We start from the raw sequence: 18,954 nt of genomic DNA, 5'->3' as shown, positions 1-18,954 counted from the left end.
AGTGATGGTGCCTAGGGAATATCATCAACATCAAGCACACAAGTAATCTGCTGGGGTGTGTGTGTGCCAGACGTCCATGCGCCAGGAGCCCTTAATTCTTCTCCCTGCAAAGTGCTGCCATTTAGCTAGTTGTGTAAGAGCTCAACAATTTCTTACTTTATGGCATTATACTAATTAGATTTTGAGTTTGGTGGTTATCGTTTTTTTAAAGCCCAAGCATGTTCATATTGGTATCTTGTTGTTTCATGCAAGCTTAAAAAACATTGATTTTTTTTCACATTTATTTGGAAATTACAGGAGCATTTAACTATGCAAGAACAGAGGTAAGGGCTAGCCATGTTATTTTATTATACTAATGTGGGGCAATTAATTTCTTCTCTTCGAATGTAGCCCTATAGATACTTACTTAGAGTATTTCTCATTGCTAGTATCTTCTAGACTGATTAAAAAGACCCAAATGTTGTTCCTAATATTTCCTATTTTTCAACTTGATTAAAATAAACTGACCTGGAGAACTGATATTAAAAATATCTACTCATACAGAGAGCTGATAGAAAATATTCTGAGATAAGCAAATTTTTATGGATCTGGCGTGAGCTGGTCCATGAGATCACAAAGAGCCGGAAGCAACTGAATGAATAAACAACAACACGGATCTCCAAAAAATGAAAAAGGAGAACAAAATTGGGGACTTTCTGGTCTTTTAAATTCAGGCCTGGATGTACCTTATGGTCCATAGGGTACATCTGCATGTTTCTGCAGAAGTATACTTAGGATTGCACTGTTAGGCTCTATCTATCTATCTATCTATCTATCTATCTATCTATCTATCTATCTATCTAATCTAAAATATGTATACCCCACCCTTCATTCCACTGGTAAGTTCTGCTGAACCCCATAAAGGTTCAAACAGAAATGTGTAGAATTGCACTATTAGCCCCTTTAGTTTATTTAGCTATATCTTTTATTTATCTCTATTTGTAATGAAATGATTGATTAATCCTCTGCCAATTAAAAACAATGACCATAATGTATAAAGCCAGATTCACTAGAGAAGTGTACTTCCTCTTAAAATGGGACTCAATTGTGTAGACTGTAGAGTCCAACATTTACAAATATTTAGCATCAGTTTCCTATCTTGTCATATCCACCCCAAAAGCGATGCAGACTATGACAGAAGTTCTCCAAAAGAAAATGATAGTGACTTTAAAATGCGTTTAACAACTGTTAAAATGTGTTTAACAACTGAAGTTGCATAAATGTATTCTTTTGGCTTAATGACATGTTCTATTAATCAGTCTTAAAGAATTGTCAAACTCTACAAGGATCAAAATAAAACATGTTCAAAAGCTATATTATTATTATTATTATTATTATTATTATTATTATTAATAAGTGAAAGTAGAGGCAGATAAAGTCAAAGACATAAATATCAGAAGAGGGAAATCTTATGGTCTTTCCCATCCTTTCTCATTTTAAAATGTGGGTATGTGAAGAAGATAATAAACATAAGAAATTACTGTCAATAAGACTTTTCTAAAATGTGTATTAAGTAAAAAGAACAGTGTCACTGCCTGTTGTTCTAACATGACTACTATATTGTACAATGTCTTGCTTTTGTGTGTGAAAAAAATACATTCTTTTAATGGGAGGAATACACTTGAGATGAATCCCAGTCCTGTTCCCCTTCTTTGGTTTTGTGCATCATCGTTATTATTATCTGAAGTCTTCACATTTTAGCTATGATTAGGAGATACGACTGTGTGAGCCAACATTTGAAAGCTGCTTGCTGAAACACCCTGGGACTTTGCTCATGTCTTTCCTTTATTTTTTCTACTTTTTGTTTTGGGGAAAGGAGGGAGAGTTGTTGGGGAACTGGTTTGCAGTTTTTCTGGGCTTTTTCTGGGGGTTGGGTTGGGTTCGCACGCAAGTGTACAGTGTTAACTAGGTGACATATGGGTGGATGAGACATTACTAACTGTCCACTGCAGCCGGGGAGGCTGAGTTTCCATAGAGATAAGAAGGAAAAAGTGCTCCATGCAACCTAATTGGTATGCATCTCCAGATCAGGTTCATTGTGCTTTTGCTAATGACAGGGTTGTCTCAGTAATAAGGATGGTGCACTGGAGAAATTTGCTGCCTTGGTATATTTTTCCCTGACGGAAAACTACTTAGAGACGGTAGTCAGTAAGAAGAGTGACTGGCAGGCTGAAGGGGCTGCTTAGAAGCATATGGGGGAAGGCTGGTGCTCTGTGCCACATGCATATGGCTGCCATTAAACTCCAGCTTTGCGCTTTGTGTATTTCTGGTCCCATGCCAGTAAGCCCACCTGCTGCAAGAATACTTGTAAAGCACAACTCAAAAGTGATTGAAAAGCTACTAGAATAAACTGTAATAACACAGTGCCTCACAGATGGGACATAATTGCAAGCTAAAGTGTACAGCCTCTGCAGTAATGAAAACATGAGCCATTAAATTAAAATCATAAGGGAAAAAATATAAAAGTCTGTTGATTTCTCTCCCCCCCATCCAGTTTTTATTGCAAAAACTTCAATTTTCCTGCCCTCATTAATCAAATACCATAAAACTGTAGCATTACTTTGTTCTTGTGGAGATTCAGACAATTAAAGCAGCGAACGTAAATCAGAGTGATGTAACTTCCATTGGTTATTTGGTCACACAACCAAAGTTGGTGACAAAGCTCAATCTGCAAAGTCAGGGACTATCATGACTTGATATGCGGCCATGATTTCGGAGGGGGAGAAGTTACTTACTGAGGGGGGTAGGTGGGAATGTCTCAAAGAGGCACCATGAATACAAATGAGTGTGTGGCAAGCCATTTTTCCTTCATTAACATATCTCCTATGATATTAGAAAAAAATTCCTTCTTTCCTTCCTTTTTTCCCTTCAAAAAACTTTTGGAAACAGGGGGAAAAAGTGTTCCTGAACTATGTAAACATATAGAGGTCCTTGAGAAATATCAATGCCATTTTAATTAGTGGTAGTGGGGTAATAATGAAATCGCTAATCTGACATGTAATTAGTTGTACAGGGTGCATGAGTGTTACGGGAAGCTGAATGGGACGCGGCAGGACTCTAACACAGTGTGGCCTCTCAAGGCATTCTCCAGCGCTGAGAGGCCTAACAGAGCCATCTTTGTTCTGCTCCTTTTCTGTGGGTGGGCGACACCAGGAGAAAGAAACATTTGTCTCACAGGAGTCACTGAAGTAAACAGGCTTTAAAAGTCTTTTTCTCATTTTTAATTATGCATTTCTGCAGCATCAATCATAGCAAAGTACACGGGGTGTATGTTAAGCAAGCTGAATAATGCCTGCCTGTTTAAAAGAGGGTGAGAGAAAAAGAGAAAAGGGAGAGAGGAAAGCAGAGTGACAACCAGTGTGGGACACCGCTTCACATGGTGGACTTTAACCTGGGTTCAAATATCACTGGAGGTAGAAACTCATTGGGTGGCCCTTGGTAAGCCATTATTTCACAGCTCTAGTGTCCAACAACAACAACAACAACAACAACAACAACAACAACCCTCACAGGGGGAGTGGGGAAAGAAATGACATGTGGTTTGTGAATGCTAAACGGTGTCCCAAAACTCACCATACATAGGGAAAATGCTGCTAAATGTACTTGTACTTACAAACTATTCTCTCCATGTAGTATTTCTGAAGCATTATTATATATACAGGCAGTCTCCAAGTTACAAATAAGATAGGCCCTGTAGGTTTGTTCTCAAGCTAAATTTGTATGTAATTTGGAACAGGTACTTTTTAATGTGTATCTCCAGCCAAATATCTATCTATCTATCTATCCATCTATCTATCTATCTATCTATCTATTAGGGGCATGCAAACGTTCATTTTTAATTCATTTTTTGGCTCAAATTTGTTGGATTCACGTATACGAATTGATATTAGACGCATGTAGGAAAGGGGGGGGGGGTTAAGAATCTGAACACTCACCAACAATTTTAGTTAATATTCTAACATGTGGATGCCTCCCAAGGTCAGCTTAATTTTAAGCATAAGCATTAAGCAACTTTGATAAAGCCAAGAGAACATAAAGTGTTTTAAAAGCCAATCCTTTTTCTTTGGCCCAATCATCATAAGCAAAGGCATTGGGGGTGGGACTAGCAAAGTTAATGGGTGGGAGACTGAGAACACAGCATTCTTAGAAATGTCATTTGGGAAGCCAAGGCTCTCTGTAGCAGAGAATGCAAAAGGTCCTGTCCTAAACTACATTTCCCAAAATGTAGTGCTCATTAGGCTTGCTCAAATAATTCGTTTTCCCCGTTTACCGTTATTGATTCGTTTTTTTCGATTGTTTTGAAGCAATATCGAACCTTGGTTGTCCACACGTCTGGATATCGCAGTTTCGAATCGCGAGAGGCCGTTTTTTCTTATTTCTTCGTTTTTTTCGAAAAGAAAAAAAAGCTTTTGCAAAGCACCCAAACTCCTTTCCTTTTGCCCCTCAGCCAATGGGAGGCTCAGCCAATGGGAGGGGGCGAGGGGGAAGGAGGCCGAGGAGGAGGAGGAAGACGGAGGGGGGAAATGGCCGCCGCCGCCGCCGCCTCGCCTCAGCTCAGTGCATTAATTAATTGGGCCTTAATGAGCCCCCTTCCAAGCCAAACCCACCAGAGAAACACCCTCAATGCAAACCTTGCAACGTCCTTCTCTCCTTCTTGGACACAAAGGCAAAGGGAGGAGGCACTTCGGGTTCCCAAGCGACCTGAAAAGAGCCATAGAGAAAGGGAGAGCCAGTGCGCATGCTCCACCCTCCAAGGCACACAAGGGGGAGTTCGCATGGGAGCCGGAAGTGTTGGGGCCTCCGTCCCTCCCTTGCTTTTCCTCTTTGGTCTCCCTATCTTGAACACAGAACACGCATGAAAAAAACACACCATAATTTCACAATATATAGTTTAAATAACAAAAGGAAGAGGAAGGAAGAGGCCCGGGATGCGAGGGGGTGTGGGCCAGGCCCGTCCTCGGCTGCTCCCAGGGGCCCAGATTCGCACCCTCCCTCCCCCCAATACAGGTCTCCATTCCATACTACGCTACATGAACTTGAATGGATACTGTGGTTGTGTTGTCGAAAGCTTTCATGGCCGGGATCACACTGTTGTGGTATGTATTCCGGGCTCTATGGCCATGTGCCAGAAGCATTCTCTCCTGACGTTTCACCCACATCTGTGGCAGACATAGAGGTTTTGACGTCTATGCGAAGCTAGGCAAGTGGGGTTTATATATCTGTGGAAGGTCCAGGGTGGGAGAAAGAACTCTTGTCTGTGGGAGGCAAGTGTGAATGTTGCAATTGGTCACCTTGATTAGCATTGAATAGCCTTGCAGCTTCAAAGCCTGGCTGCTTCCTACCTGGGGGAATCCTTTGTTGGGAGGTATTAGCTGGCCCTGATTGTTTCCTGTCTGGAATTCCCATTTTCTGGGTGTTTCTGGGAAGGTAATGGCACTCCATGTAGTCATGCCGGCCACATGACCTTGGAGGTGTCTATGGACAACACTGGCTCTTGGGCTTAGAAATGGAGATGAGCACCAACCCCCAGAGTCAGACATGACTGAACTTAACGTCAAGGGATACCTTTACCTTTACCTACACACACACACACACACACACACACACACAAGCAGGGACTATATATATATATATACACAATATATATCACACACACACCAATTTAACAAAGTTTCAGCCACAAAAACAAAGTTTCTGAAGTAGAACAATGACTTTCACAGTAAAGACAACCCAATTTAACAGGAAATAAGACTTTCAAACCAGGAACAGATTACTGCAATTATTAAAAAAAGGTTTATTATAAAAGCTATGAAAATTTGCCAAAAATCAGAGGATAAGGGAAACGTTCCACATTTTGGTGAGCTATCAGTGTTAAATGTGTTCTACCACTGTACCAAGTTTGAAGAAGATCACTCAAAAAATGAGGGCGGGAGAGCCCCCTAAGTCCCCCCCCCCTTCGGGCTGTTTTTGGGCCACCGCGCATGCGCGTCCGCCATTAACGAATTAATTTAGAAAATAACGAATTTTCATTAATTTCGAAAAATTTTGGGGGCCAAATTCGTTATTAGCAACAAAAACGAAAAAACTGCCCCCTCTAGTATTGAAACGAGTTTAGAATCAAATTTTTCATGGATCGATCAAGCCTAGTGCTCATCATCAGAAAGCCCAAATGAGGGCTGCAGCAGCCAGCAATTTAAAGTTAGTCTAATAATAATAAATAAAATTATTGAATCTGCAAAGAGGACTAAAGTAAGTAAGTAATAGTATAAATCTGTGCTAAGTTGAAGTTATGTGATTGTATATCATAAAGACAGACAGACATTCAAGGGGATTAATGTTGTCGCTTTTTGGTTGGATAAATTGTTTTTGTCTAAAAATTTTAAAATCCCCAAAACTCTGTAGATGTGTGAATCTTTGTGAAACTTCTGGGGATTGATGCCCTGGTTATCTTGTGCATCGTATATAAAATTCAAGTCGATAGTTCTTGTAGTTTTTTTTAAAAAAATGTTTATAACATTTTTGAAAATTGCCCAAAAATCCACGGATAAGTGAAACATTTTGAAATTTAGTGGGCTAACAGTGGTAATTTGTTTCACCATTGTAGCAAGTTTCACTCTATTAGCTTTAAAATGAGGGAGAAAGGAGCCCCTGAAGTTTCCCTAATTATAGCAATTATGCATGATTACTATAACAAAATAGTAACGAAATTTCATTACTCTCGTTATAGTAATGAATTTTCACTACTATACTTTAGAAACACTTTAGAAACAAAATGCCAGTCTCTCTCCCCCCCCCCCCCAGTTTTGTAATGATTTTTGAATCCTTTTAATGGATCACACATCCCTATATATAGAAAGAGAGAGAAAGAGAGAGAGAGAGAGAGAGAGAGAGAGAGAGAGAGAGAAAGAGAGAGAACGCTTTGGATAGCAATGGGAAGGGTTAACACCCTTGTGACGTTTGTTTTGCTGTCTGTGCCCCTGTTCAGAAGATTTCACCTACCTTTTTTCCCCTGTAATGATTTGATTTTGAAAAATGTGGCTTGTTATAGAAACAAGGATTGATGATAAAGCTTCAGCGGAGACACCTTTTCCCCATAATAACTCTTTCAGGAGTTCCTAGGGGTGGATTTCTTTCACTTCCTGTTGTTTCACCCCTGTTCTTGACAGTCAGTCATTTGTAAACATAATAATAGTTGTCAATGTTTTATCAGCATTTTTTTCAGCTCACGATTTAGAAAAAATTCAGATAATTGCTGAGGCAAATATGCACCTAAATGACTGCTTTTTCCCAAAGTAGTTAATTTTTTTTTTCAATGATCCTGTCCAGATTTTTCCCTTGTAAGAGCCAGTACCAATCTTCAATCTTTTTGAACTATTTCTTACAATTTTCTGGTTTATTATTATTTGGGCCAGAACTTTTAAAAATTATATGAGATATTATGAAATGACTGTTTTTACTCTTTAAACCTTAAAATGTGTATGTTTACATATACACAGCCAGGTGTGTTTTGCTCAGTAATAATCTGAATCAGAAAATATATTTATCAGAGCTTGAATGAAATCAGCTAAGACTTATTTGTCACAAATACAGTACAGTATTAGCAAAATGTCCCTGAATTAGACTAATTAAAAACCCTCAAAGACCTTCCATCACTACCACTAAGAGGACATTTGTGTAGTTTGTTTCCCAAAGATACCAAATCCATCTGAACAAATTTCAGAGGAATTGGAGGGGGGGGACATGCTGAGGACATGCATTATTTTGCTATAAAACACAATTTTGCAAACCCTGTATCCATGTGATTTGATATATTTTGTTAGTTTTGATCTGTACATAATATTCTACTCCTAGACACCGAACTCATTTTTTCAATTTGTTTGGATTTGGTACCTTTTGAAAACAAACTCCTCATGTTATCTGGCAGAATTCCTACAGAAAATGTAAGCTCCTGCAATAATTTCTCTTCTAACACAGAATACTTGGGCTGGATCTACACTGTCCTCTTATCCAGTATCATATTCCAGATTATCTGTTTTGAACTGGATGATATGGGCCTATGCTGCCATATAATCCAGCTCAAAGCAGATAATGTGAATTGTCTGCTTTGACAATCTGGATTATATGACAGTGTATATCCAGCCTTAAAATCTTCACCCTCAGATTGTGTTTGTATGCGCTTTCAAATTGCCTATTGATTCATTAATTTCATAGGATTTTCTTAGGCAAGGAATTCCCAAATGTGGTTTGGCCAGTCCCTTGCTCTAAAACATAGCCTACAGCACCTGGAACCCATTGGCAGTCTTCCATCCATGTACTAACTAGGACTGTCCCTGTTTAGCTCCCAAGATTAGATGAGATCTGGTGTATTGCAAAGCATGGTACATACTTCCTGAACAAGAAAATGATACAGGTCTAGGATATCACTTATGACTGGTGGTGCTGTATTTTGTCCAGTGTCCATGTATAGTGGCCCTCAAAAGAAAACAATAGGCATCAATACTTGTCAGACTACAATCACAGCTGTGCGGGGAAAGGCACAGATGCCAACATTTATCTAGTACAAAGTCAGTAGCCTCTCCCAGTAACTGATGACCTTATCAGATGGGTCGCCGAAATTGGTATGTTTCGTGGTGAATCTCATGGTGTTCATAAGGGGGCATGGGAAACTTGTTGCCCTACACCCCGCATTACCTGACTCACACATCGCCCCATCTCATAGGGGGAAGCATCAGCCTTCCTGCTTCTCCCATTGATCTTATTTGAAAATGGGAAGCCTCCCATGTTGCCACCGTGGCAGCATGCACTGGTTCGCCTTTCCTTATACTACAGAACCTCTCTGGAAGTAGCTGTGCATCAACAGGCTCAGTGGCAAACGGGCAGGGGAACTGGCACATGCCGTGAAATTTACCCCCTTCTGATAATGTCGTAAAATGTGGAGGCAAGTGCTGAAAGAATTCAAGCCTCTTGAGTCCCAACAATTACACTTAAGGTAATAACCACTAGTTCTACTGCATATTGGATTGGAACTTTCTTGTCCAGTTTTTTTTTCTTGCTGAGTATGGGCACATCTACACTGGCTCCTTCAGTCAGTTTCAAACCGGTATTGAAGAGAGTGGTTTTGCTGTTCAGAAGATTACATAGTATGGTGTTTACACAAACCACAGAGCACTGATATGCATTAAGGGCTTTCTTTTATGTCCTTTTGTGGGAGTTTATTGTTCAGCCGCCACACTTTGAAGCTGGCTTCAAATTGTATTAAATGGTCAGTGCAGATGGGGCCTATGTCACTTTATATGGCAGCAATTCCAGAATTACCTTTGTTTCCAAACTGATAAGAATCTCACTTTCTACCTGTCTCTACTCTCCACCCTTACAGATCTATTCCAGGTTGCAGTCTTTTTCCTCTGTGTTTATTGTATGTCTGCTCTTTTCCTTTTCTCCTGCCTACACTGGAAAACAATGCTTTGAAAGTCAGAGACATGAGTCATGGCATGAACCATTAAAAATAATATTCAAAGGGGTTTATGCCATAGTTCTGACATATGGCATAACATATGTCTTCTTCATAGGTTAAAGTGCACAGGTGGGTCTTTAAAAGCTTTTTAAAGAAGAGGAGAGAGAGGGGCATTTTTGCCTCTTTGGGGAGGGAGTTCCAGAAGTGGGGGGGGGACCACGTAAAAGACCCCCTCTCGCGTCCCCACCAGCCGCGCTTGAGCTGGATTAAGATTTCAATCCAGGCCCTATCTACATTGCTATATAATCCAGTTTCTGAATGCATATTAACTGCATTGAATTGTATTATATGGCAGTGTAGTCTCAAATAATTCAGTTCAAAGCAGCTAATCTGCATTCTGAAACTGGATTATATGGCAATGTAGATCCAACCCCAGTTAATATTTGTTTCTAGAAAGGGGCGCCTGACATATTTTCTTCTGCCCCAGGTATTATGGGCTCGGCTACTTGTAGCTGGTTGCGTAACTGGAAAAACAATGAAGAAACCTGGTTAATTCAGAGTCCTATGAATGCTACCAAACTAGCATTCACATAAGCTTCCTGTAAAATGCATTTGTGTTTTACTAACAGAGCAAACAATACTGCAATGGTTTCCTCGCAGAACTGGGTTGTTACTTCAGCACAGAACTGATAAAAGTTTTGATACCTTCCTACTCAGAAAATATACTTTATATGCAGTACTTTAACTTCACGATAATAGATATGGCTACAGCCCTTTTGACAGATGCCCTAACTTCCAATGGAGAGATATTTTGTCATATTTGTCATTGGCATTCTGAAGTGATAAAAATGTGGATAAGTGAAGCCTACTATGGCACAAAAAGCAGCATTTACACAAATCAAATAAATCAGGACAAAGTTAGTTAAAAGTCTTTGCCATTTATGCCCTGACATCATCGTTTCTTTTTCTCAGAAAGATCAGCTAATTAGAAATTATTACTCTGAATTATGCAGGTCCCTCTTTTCAGTCATCTTCAATAAGCAGACGTAGATACACGTTGCTCACATTGGTTCATTTAAAGCTAGTATGAGTGATTGTAGTTTACTTATTATCAGTCAGCACCATCCAGATGGAGGCAAACAAACAGTGAAGGCAGAGCTGTTATGAACAGTCACTAGATGTTATGACAACACATTGGGATTTAATGGCAGAGTTTATTACACAATACACACACAGGGTAGCACCCCTGAATCAGTTAATTTAATCATTAGACTCCTCCTGCTGCTTCCATATTTCGTGGTTTTGTAATAAATATTTGTATTAACCTTTATATTACTGTTATTCCTGATATGGAATTGTTCTTTCTCCCCTTGAGATTGCTTATCTGATAAGGTGCCGGTACATCTTTGCTGCAGAAGATAAGCTGAACAGCAAGCTGCAAGTCTGAATAGTTTTTCAAACTGCACTGTTTTTTTATTTATGTATTTGTTGATGAATGAATAGATTTGCCCGCAGACTATTTGGAATGGTGAAATTGCCATTAAAAGTCACCTATAACATTTAGAAATTGTGCTGCTATATGATTAGTGAGATTCTGAAGATAGGAGGATACCTTTCTGATAGATTCCAGATGGGTAGCTGTATTAGATACAGCAAAGAGTCTTAAAGCCTAACAAATTTATTGTGGCATAGGCTTTTGTGCTTATGACAAAGCCAGCTTTGACCTTCAAAATCTAATCGACAATAATCTACATAATCTAATCTACAAAGGCAGACCTACAATAAATGTGTTACCTTTTAAAGCCAGTGTTTATAACATTTCTTAGGACTTTCAGGCCCTTTCTCCCATTTCTGTAGTGGAGTACTTTGGAAATGAGCTGCCCACCTATCGCTGGGTTCCTGTCGCCTACATGTAATCTAAGAAACATGAAAATGTCAGCAGATGGCTGACCACAATGAGTTTCTAACTGATTGGCCAACATGTTGTTCAAAGTAACTGCCTGTCAATAGAAAATAATCTTTCTGGTTGCAACGAAATTGAACATCTGGCTAGGTATCCCAATTTCTTTCCAAACATGTCTAATGTGCAAGACATATTGACCAAACAGTAGTAATTTGGGGAAACAGAGGTAACATTTGAATCAGGTTTTAGTGGCCCAGAGTCCACACAGTGGAGGTGAGGGAGTGGGGAGGCCTCAACCTATCCTTGTAGAGTGAGCCCCTCAAACTCAGACCCTGAATTGTTACAGTTATTCAATTCCTTTGCCAATTAATTGTGGAATCTTCATCTGAGCAGCTCATCCCAAAATTACTGCCAAAGTTGCTAGCTTTTGTGCAGCAGCAATAGCTTGTTGGTTCAAGATGTCAAAGTCTTAGAAGATTGTAATATTTACTTCAGTATTTACCTTTGTCATTTTAGCATATAAATGTTTAATACCGTTTTAACTACCATGTTCAATATTGGGTTTTAACCTTGCTTTTGACAGTGTTTCTTAATACCTAGATGTATATGTTTCTATTCTATTCTGATGCTTGTACATTTCTTGTTGCTGTTCATTGACTGTAATAAATAAATATACACATTAGTTATTAAATAGGATTTTATATAGGGGTATGTCTGGTTTCCATTCAGGGGCGGTTCAACCGGTAGGCAAACTCTGTGGTTGCTGAAGGCGTGGTCCTCTAGAGGGCGCAGTTGAGACGGAGACTCTAAAAACATGTGCGCCATTCATAAACCTCCCTCTCCTCATTTCCCGAGCAGGTGCTTGACATGGACACCTATATCACCTGTTCCTCCTTATTGCCAAAAGGGGTCCTTCGTTTCCTCAATGGAGAGTGGATGAAAATGGGGGAAGGGAGGAAAATACTGCAAGATATGTCAGGAAAGAGGGAAATTTTTAAATTACTGTTAGTAATATTATGTATGTGGAGAATGGAGGAGGGAGGAGAGGGGTCCTTCAGGCGAGTGGGGTAGACAGCTATGGAGTTGGGCCCTGCGAGAGCAGCGGTGCAGAGGGAGAGCCCGGTGGAGGCGGACTGGAGGCGCCTGGGTCTGGCCTCGAGCTGCGTGCAAGGCCAGGTGTCTCCCCTTGGACCAGGTGAGCAGGGAGGCGGCTGGGGCAGGCACCGGCACAGGCACCCCTGGGGTCCTCCCACTTTGGTCGCTGCTTTGGGCCCCTGCCCCAGCCCCAGTGGCTTCTGGGAGGAGATCGCGCTCTGGCCTCAAGGAAGAAGAAGGCCTCCTCGCTCTCTCTCTCTTGCCCTTCCTTACTGTGGGCCTGACCTGGCCTGGAGGCCCCGTCTGTCTCTCACAGGTCTGGCCCTGTGGCTTTAGAGACTGGGGGGGGGGGCTGCCTTTGTCATTGGGTTCTATTGAGTCCCCTAGGGGAGAAGGGCAGAATATAAATAAAGTGTTGTTGTTGTTGTTGTTATTATAACCGTATATACTTGAGTATAAGCCGACCCAAATATAAGCCGAGGCACCTAATTTTACCACAAAAAAACTGGGAGAACATTGACTCCAGTATAAGCCGAGGGTAGTAAATTTCAGAAATAAAAATAGATACCAATAAAATTACATTAATTGAGGCATCAGTAGGTTAAAAGTTTTGAATATTTACATAAAGCTCAAATTTAAGATAAGACTGTCCAACTCTGATCAAATCGTTATACTCATCTTCTTCAATGTAATTGTGCTTATGTATCCTTTTAGTAATAATAGAATAAAATAATACATGTAATAATAATAATAATAATAATAAATAGAGTAAAATAATACATGTAATAATAAATAGAGTAAAATAATAAATGCAATAATAATAATATCAGTGTGAAATAATAAATGTATTATTATTAATAATAAAAATAGAGTAAAATAAATGTAATAGTAGCAACAATAATAGGGAAAAATAATAAATGTAATAATACCAATAATAATAGAGAAAAATAATAAAGGTACCATATATTCTCAAGTATAAGCTGACCCAAATATAAGCCAACCAGGACCCTCTCCCGAGTATTAGCCAAGGGGGGCTTTTTCAGTCTTAAAAAAAGGGCTGAAAAACTAGGCTTATACTCGAGTATATACATTATTATTATTATTATTATTATTATTATTATTATTATTATTATATTATTATTATTATTATCCTCAGCTGAGACCTCTCTGGCTTGGTTGGACCTGCCGGTAGTTACACTACCACCAGCACAGCTCTCAGTGTCCTTGGAACAGTTAAGCTCCCCCACCACGGCAAGGTGGCACCTACGGGGGGGGGGGGGATTATTATTATTATTATTATTATTATTATTATTATTATTATTATTATTGGAGTAGACCAGGGTCCCTCTCCCATAGGGCTGCATTGGTAGACCAGGGCGCTTTGCTTCTCCTATTAGGCTATATGGGAGTAGACCAGGTTTCTTTGCTTCTCCCATAGGCTTCTATTGGAGTGTGTGCACCATGGCCATAAGTTTCTATGGGAGTACACCAGGTTGCCTTGCCTTCTCCTTCTGTTCTCTCTCTCTCTCTCTCTTTATGAGAAATGCGAGTGGGAGCTGCACTGACCTATTTTTGTTCACCTAGGTGTGACTCCCAGCGACGATAGGCTGGCTCACAGCTGGGTCTGGCGAGGAGGGAGGTGCACATGCACAAACCACATCGACAACACACTCTTACACACACACAAAGGGACAAATGGCATACATTTGGGACCAGCAACAACGGAGACATGCACGATGCATGGCATCCCTGTTTCACGGTCATACCTTTGGCATGTGCCAAAGCCACACTATTCTTTCTTTCTTAGGCGATCCCTTGTAGTTTGAGGATGATTGTCTTTCATCTCTATTGTCTTGGGGGGGGGGGTGTCCGTAGGTGGCTGAAGAGACCTATTCTTGATCTGCATGTTCTCCCGCCGTGAGGACATCGGTTTCCAGGTGGAAGGCGGTCCCGGTCAGGGTTGGCTTGACGCTCCTTCCTCTTGGCACATTTCTCCCTGAAGCCCTCCATTCGTGCCTCTTCAAACTCCGCAGCACTGCTGGTCACAGCTGACCTCCAATTAGAGCGCTCAAGGGCCAGGGCTTTCCAGTTCTCAGTGTCTATGCCACAGTTTTTAAGGTTGGCTTTAAGCCCATTTAAATCTCTTTTCCTGCACACCAACATTACGTTTCCCGTTCATGAGTTCGGAGTAGAGTAGCTGCTTTGGGAGACGGTGATCGGGCATTTGGACAATGTGACCAGTCAGAGTTGATGGCGTAGGAGCATTGCTTCAATGCTGGTGGTCTTTGCTTCCTCAAGCACGCTGACATTTGTCCGCCTGTCTTCCCAAGAGATTTGCAGGATTTTTCTGAGGCAACGCTGATGGAAATGCTCCAGGAGTTGAGTTTGATGTCTGTAGATCATCCACGTTTCGCAGGCGTAGAGCAGGGTTGGGAGGACAATGGCTTTATAAACAAACACCTTGGTATCTCTATGGATGTCCCGATCATCAAACACTCTCTGCTTCATTCTGAAAAATGCTGCACTCACAGAGCTAAAGCGGTTTTGTATTTCAGTGTCGATGTTGACTTTTGTGGAGAGGTGGCTGTCAAGGTAGCGGAAATGGTCAACATTTTCTAATGTTACACCATTAAGTTGTATTCCTGGCATTGCAGAGGGATTAGCTGGTGCCTGTTGGAAGAGCACTTTGGTTTTCTCAATGTTCAATGAGAGGCCGAGCTTCTCGTATGCTTCTGCAAAGGTGTTTAGGGTGGCTTGTAGGTCTTCTTCTGAGTGCGCACAGGGGGTTGGTGCTCATCTCAATTTCTAAGCCAAAGAGCTGGCGTTGTCTGTAGACATCTCCAAGATCATGTGGCCGGCATGACTGCATGGAGCGCCATTACCTTCCCGCTGGAGCGGTACCTATTGATCTACTCACATTGGCATGTTTTCAAACTGCTAGGTTGGCAGGAGCTGGAGCTAACAGCGGGCGGTCAAGCCGCTCCTGGGATTTGAACCTGGCACCTTTCGGTCTGCAAGTTCAGCAGCTCAGCGCTTTAACGCACTTCGCCACCGGGGCTCCTTTTATTATTATATATTACTGTATTACTCTTATAATATTATTATTTATACCCTGCTTTTAGTCTCTAAAATATATATAATACTATAATAATATTATTATATATTACTGTATTATTATTATTATTATTATTATTATATTATGATTGTTTCTATTTTTTATCTAACATCTATTGATTAGATAATATTTTATGCGGTTATTTTAATTTTCTGTACATGTGCATATTATATTATGTATTTTATATGTCTTTTAAAAAAAACCCTAGACAGTTCTGTTGTCTAATTGTTCATTGCTATTGTGGTGTTTGTAAATATTTATGAACTGTTGTCATATTGTAGGTCACTGCCTTCAAGGGGGAATCACCATTTCAATTGATTTGATGAAAACACATAGGATTAAATCCAATTAGTAGCCCTAACAAGGGGAGACCTATTGAATCAATGGAATGCATATATGTATAAACTTACTAGGTTCCCATTGATTCACTCAGAAGTGTGAAATTCATTTTCACTGAGGGCCACATCAGCCTTATGTGCCTTCGAAGAGTCATTTGTAATTCTAAAACTGTAATTATGTTGAAAGCCTCGTGGGCCACATAAAATAAAGTGACAGGCTGGATTCGACCCACAGGACATGCGTTTAACACATGTGCACTAGATCTTCTCTAGTTTAAGTCAATTAACAATTGAATTGAGACTATATGTGATAATATAGTCTATTTAATAATCTGAATAATAACTATGATGATGATATTTTAATACTGTTAGGAGTTATTTTAATGCTTAAATACACAATAATTATTTTATTTCACGTGAACTGAACTGTATGTGCACTTCAGTAGGGACATGTATTATTTATTTATTTATTTATTTATTTCTATCATTTCTACCCCACCCTTCTCACTCGCAGGGACTCAGGGCGGCTTACCGACTGGCAATTTATGCTGATACACCATAGTACAATAAAATAAACATTAAAACAGTTAAAACAGTTATAATATACAATATACAAAGTTTTAAACAGTGCAAAGTGCTTGTGCCATTCATCCACCAGACCTTGTACAAACACCTTTATTCCAGACCAAGTCGAAGCCAGTAAAGACTTATTCTTTAAACGCTTGTGCACATTGCCAGGTCTTCAGTTTCTTTCGGAACCCCAGAAGGGATGGGGCCTGCCGGATGTCACTGGGGAGGGAGTTCCACAGCCGAGGAGCCACCACTTGGAAGGCCCTGTCTCTCGTCCCCACCAGCCACACCTGCGAGGCGGGTGGGATCGAGAGCAGGATCTCCCCAGATGATCTTAAAGTTCTCATAGGCTCGTATTATATCTGCTATTATGTCAAGTAGATTTTCAGAAATTCTGAATCGTAATTCCTAGTTTTTCATTTATCAAAATCAATTTTTCACTCCTCTTGACACAATACATTTTTTTCACTAAACCTTTATCTTTAGGGACATTTAAGATGGAGTATGCATTCTCAGACCCAAGCTAAATACCCTACTTCTGATCTTGAAAGCTAAGCAGAGTCAGCGCTGTTTAATATTTGGATGGGGGACTGCAAAGGAATACCAGGTGTGTGTGCGTGCTTTCAAGTCTCCATGAATTTCACCAGGTTTTCTTAGGCAAAGGATACTCAGTGGTGCTTTTGCCAGTTCATTCCAATGCAGTATGGCCTACATCAGTTTCCAAAAGGGAGTCATGGATGTGGAAACACACTGGTGAACTCACCTCCACAGCTTTCCATTTTTTCTGACATCCAAAAATAAGCTTTTTTTTCTGCAGAAGGATGGAGGCCTTGATTATGCTAGGAATCCTTTTCCATCAAAAGAATAGTATTTGAATCGACCTCCTGATGGGCTCCAATTCATTTTCAGGATGAGCAACCTCCTACTCCCCTATCCATTTTTAGTAGTAGTAAATACATATGCAAAATATATCAGTTTCTTTCCTCTTTTTTCAATCTACTACAGTTTTTCATCCAATACATCAATATCATATCAGTTGAAATGATTTTAATCAGTATATGTTTTACACAGAATAGCAGCCTCAGGGAATCACCCCTCCCCCACAATATATTGACCTTATCTCAAAGAGACTAGTGACTAGACAACCAATTATAAGAATGCCTTCATACTTCCTTATTTTATGTCCCCTTTAATTTTAAAGCTAAATTAACACATTCTCTACCTAATTATGCACTTATTGGTAGGACTGTTGTTGCTGACTGGTGACCGTTGTAGCCAATTGCACCTATTGTATGGGGTCGTTGGACTATGGTGAGTTAAACAATAGAGGTCTGCTACAGCACAGGGTCTCTGAAGATTCTTGATCGTTGAATTGATTAAATCTCATTCTCAATCTGCTTTTGTCTCTTCATTTGAGCTTCACAAAAACTAATCGCGGCCTTCATGATCCAGAAGCCTTTGTAGGTAGCTGCCAGCTCTGCATAAAGGTGTCTGAAGTGGACCTTTTGGAGTACAGAAAGGATACAAGAAAAGGAAAAAGAAAGGGAGAATGATTGTAAGAATTTTTGAATAAAGGGAATGCTGACATCGTTTTCCACAAATATTTCATAGCACTAATCCCTTTCTGCAAGGCCTGTGTTTCTGTACTACTCAAGCTAACAAACACACACAGACACACACCATGTAATGTAATATTTAGCACCACAGGGACTTAAAACTGAATGAGACTGAAAAAACAGTTTTGGCAATTTCACGAGAAAAACAATTATTGGACACAACCATAGGAAACAAAGTAGCAAGATTGTATCTCATAAGCACATACACACACATACGTAGAGAAAGAAAGAACGGTTTGTGGAAAGCACATGAAGGCATGCTTTATAGGCCACCAGTTAAAATGTATCAGTGGTCTCCTGATATTTTGGCAATTAAAAAGTAGGGTTGTTGTATGTCTTTCGGGCTGTGTGGCCATGTTCCAGAAGTATTCTCTCCTGACGTTTCGCCCACATCTATGGCAGGCATCCTCAGAGGTTGTGAGGTATGGATAAACTAAGTAAGGAAAGGAAAGAATATATATCTGTGTAGTCCAGAGTGTGGCAAGAGTCCTTTGTCACTGGGAAGCCAGCATTAATGTTTCAGTTAATCACCCTAATTAGCATTGGAAAGGTTTTTGTCTCTTGCCTGGGGGCATCAAGGGAGTTAGGAATTGTGGGAGTTGAAGTCCAAAACACCTGGAGGGGCCAAGTTTGCCCATGTCTGTTCAAGAGGAAGAACTGTTTAAAGCTACAGACAATGCAGTCGCTGTTGCCTGATCTTGGTCTAAATCTATTTAGCAGCTTGTGATCCCTTTATTTTATCAGTTTTAAACATATTTATTATGCAGTGCTTTTGACATTAAATAAATAAATACATTTGGCCAGAGTTACCTTTTTAAAAATTA

The 18,954-nt window shown here is 40.1% G+C and overlaps 1 long non-coding RNA gene across 2 annotated transcripts in view; it reads left to right on the top strand.

Moving 5' to 3' along the window:
* The window catches only part of LOC134297561 (uncharacterized), a 58,396-nt gene that overhangs the window by 17,822 nt on the left and 21,620 nt on the right, over positions 1–18,954 (top strand). For both annotated transcript variants that reach the window (XR_010004353.1, XR_010004352.1), the window contains exon 2: positions 298–323. This is a non-coding gene — a long non-coding RNA (uncharacterized LOC134297561). The remainder of the gene's footprint in view (positions 1–297; positions 324–18,954) is intronic.

This window comes from Anolis carolinensis, chromosome 3, assembly GCF_035594765.1.
Source record: "Anolis carolinensis isolate JA03-04 chromosome 3, rAnoCar3.1.pri, whole genome shotgun sequence".
Taxonomy (NCBI): Eukaryota; Metazoa; Chordata; class Lepidosauria; order Squamata; family Dactyloidae; genus Anolis; species Anolis carolinensis.
The sequence above is the reverse complement of the archived record's forward strand: the minus strand, read 5'-3'. Positions and strand labels throughout refer to the sequence as shown.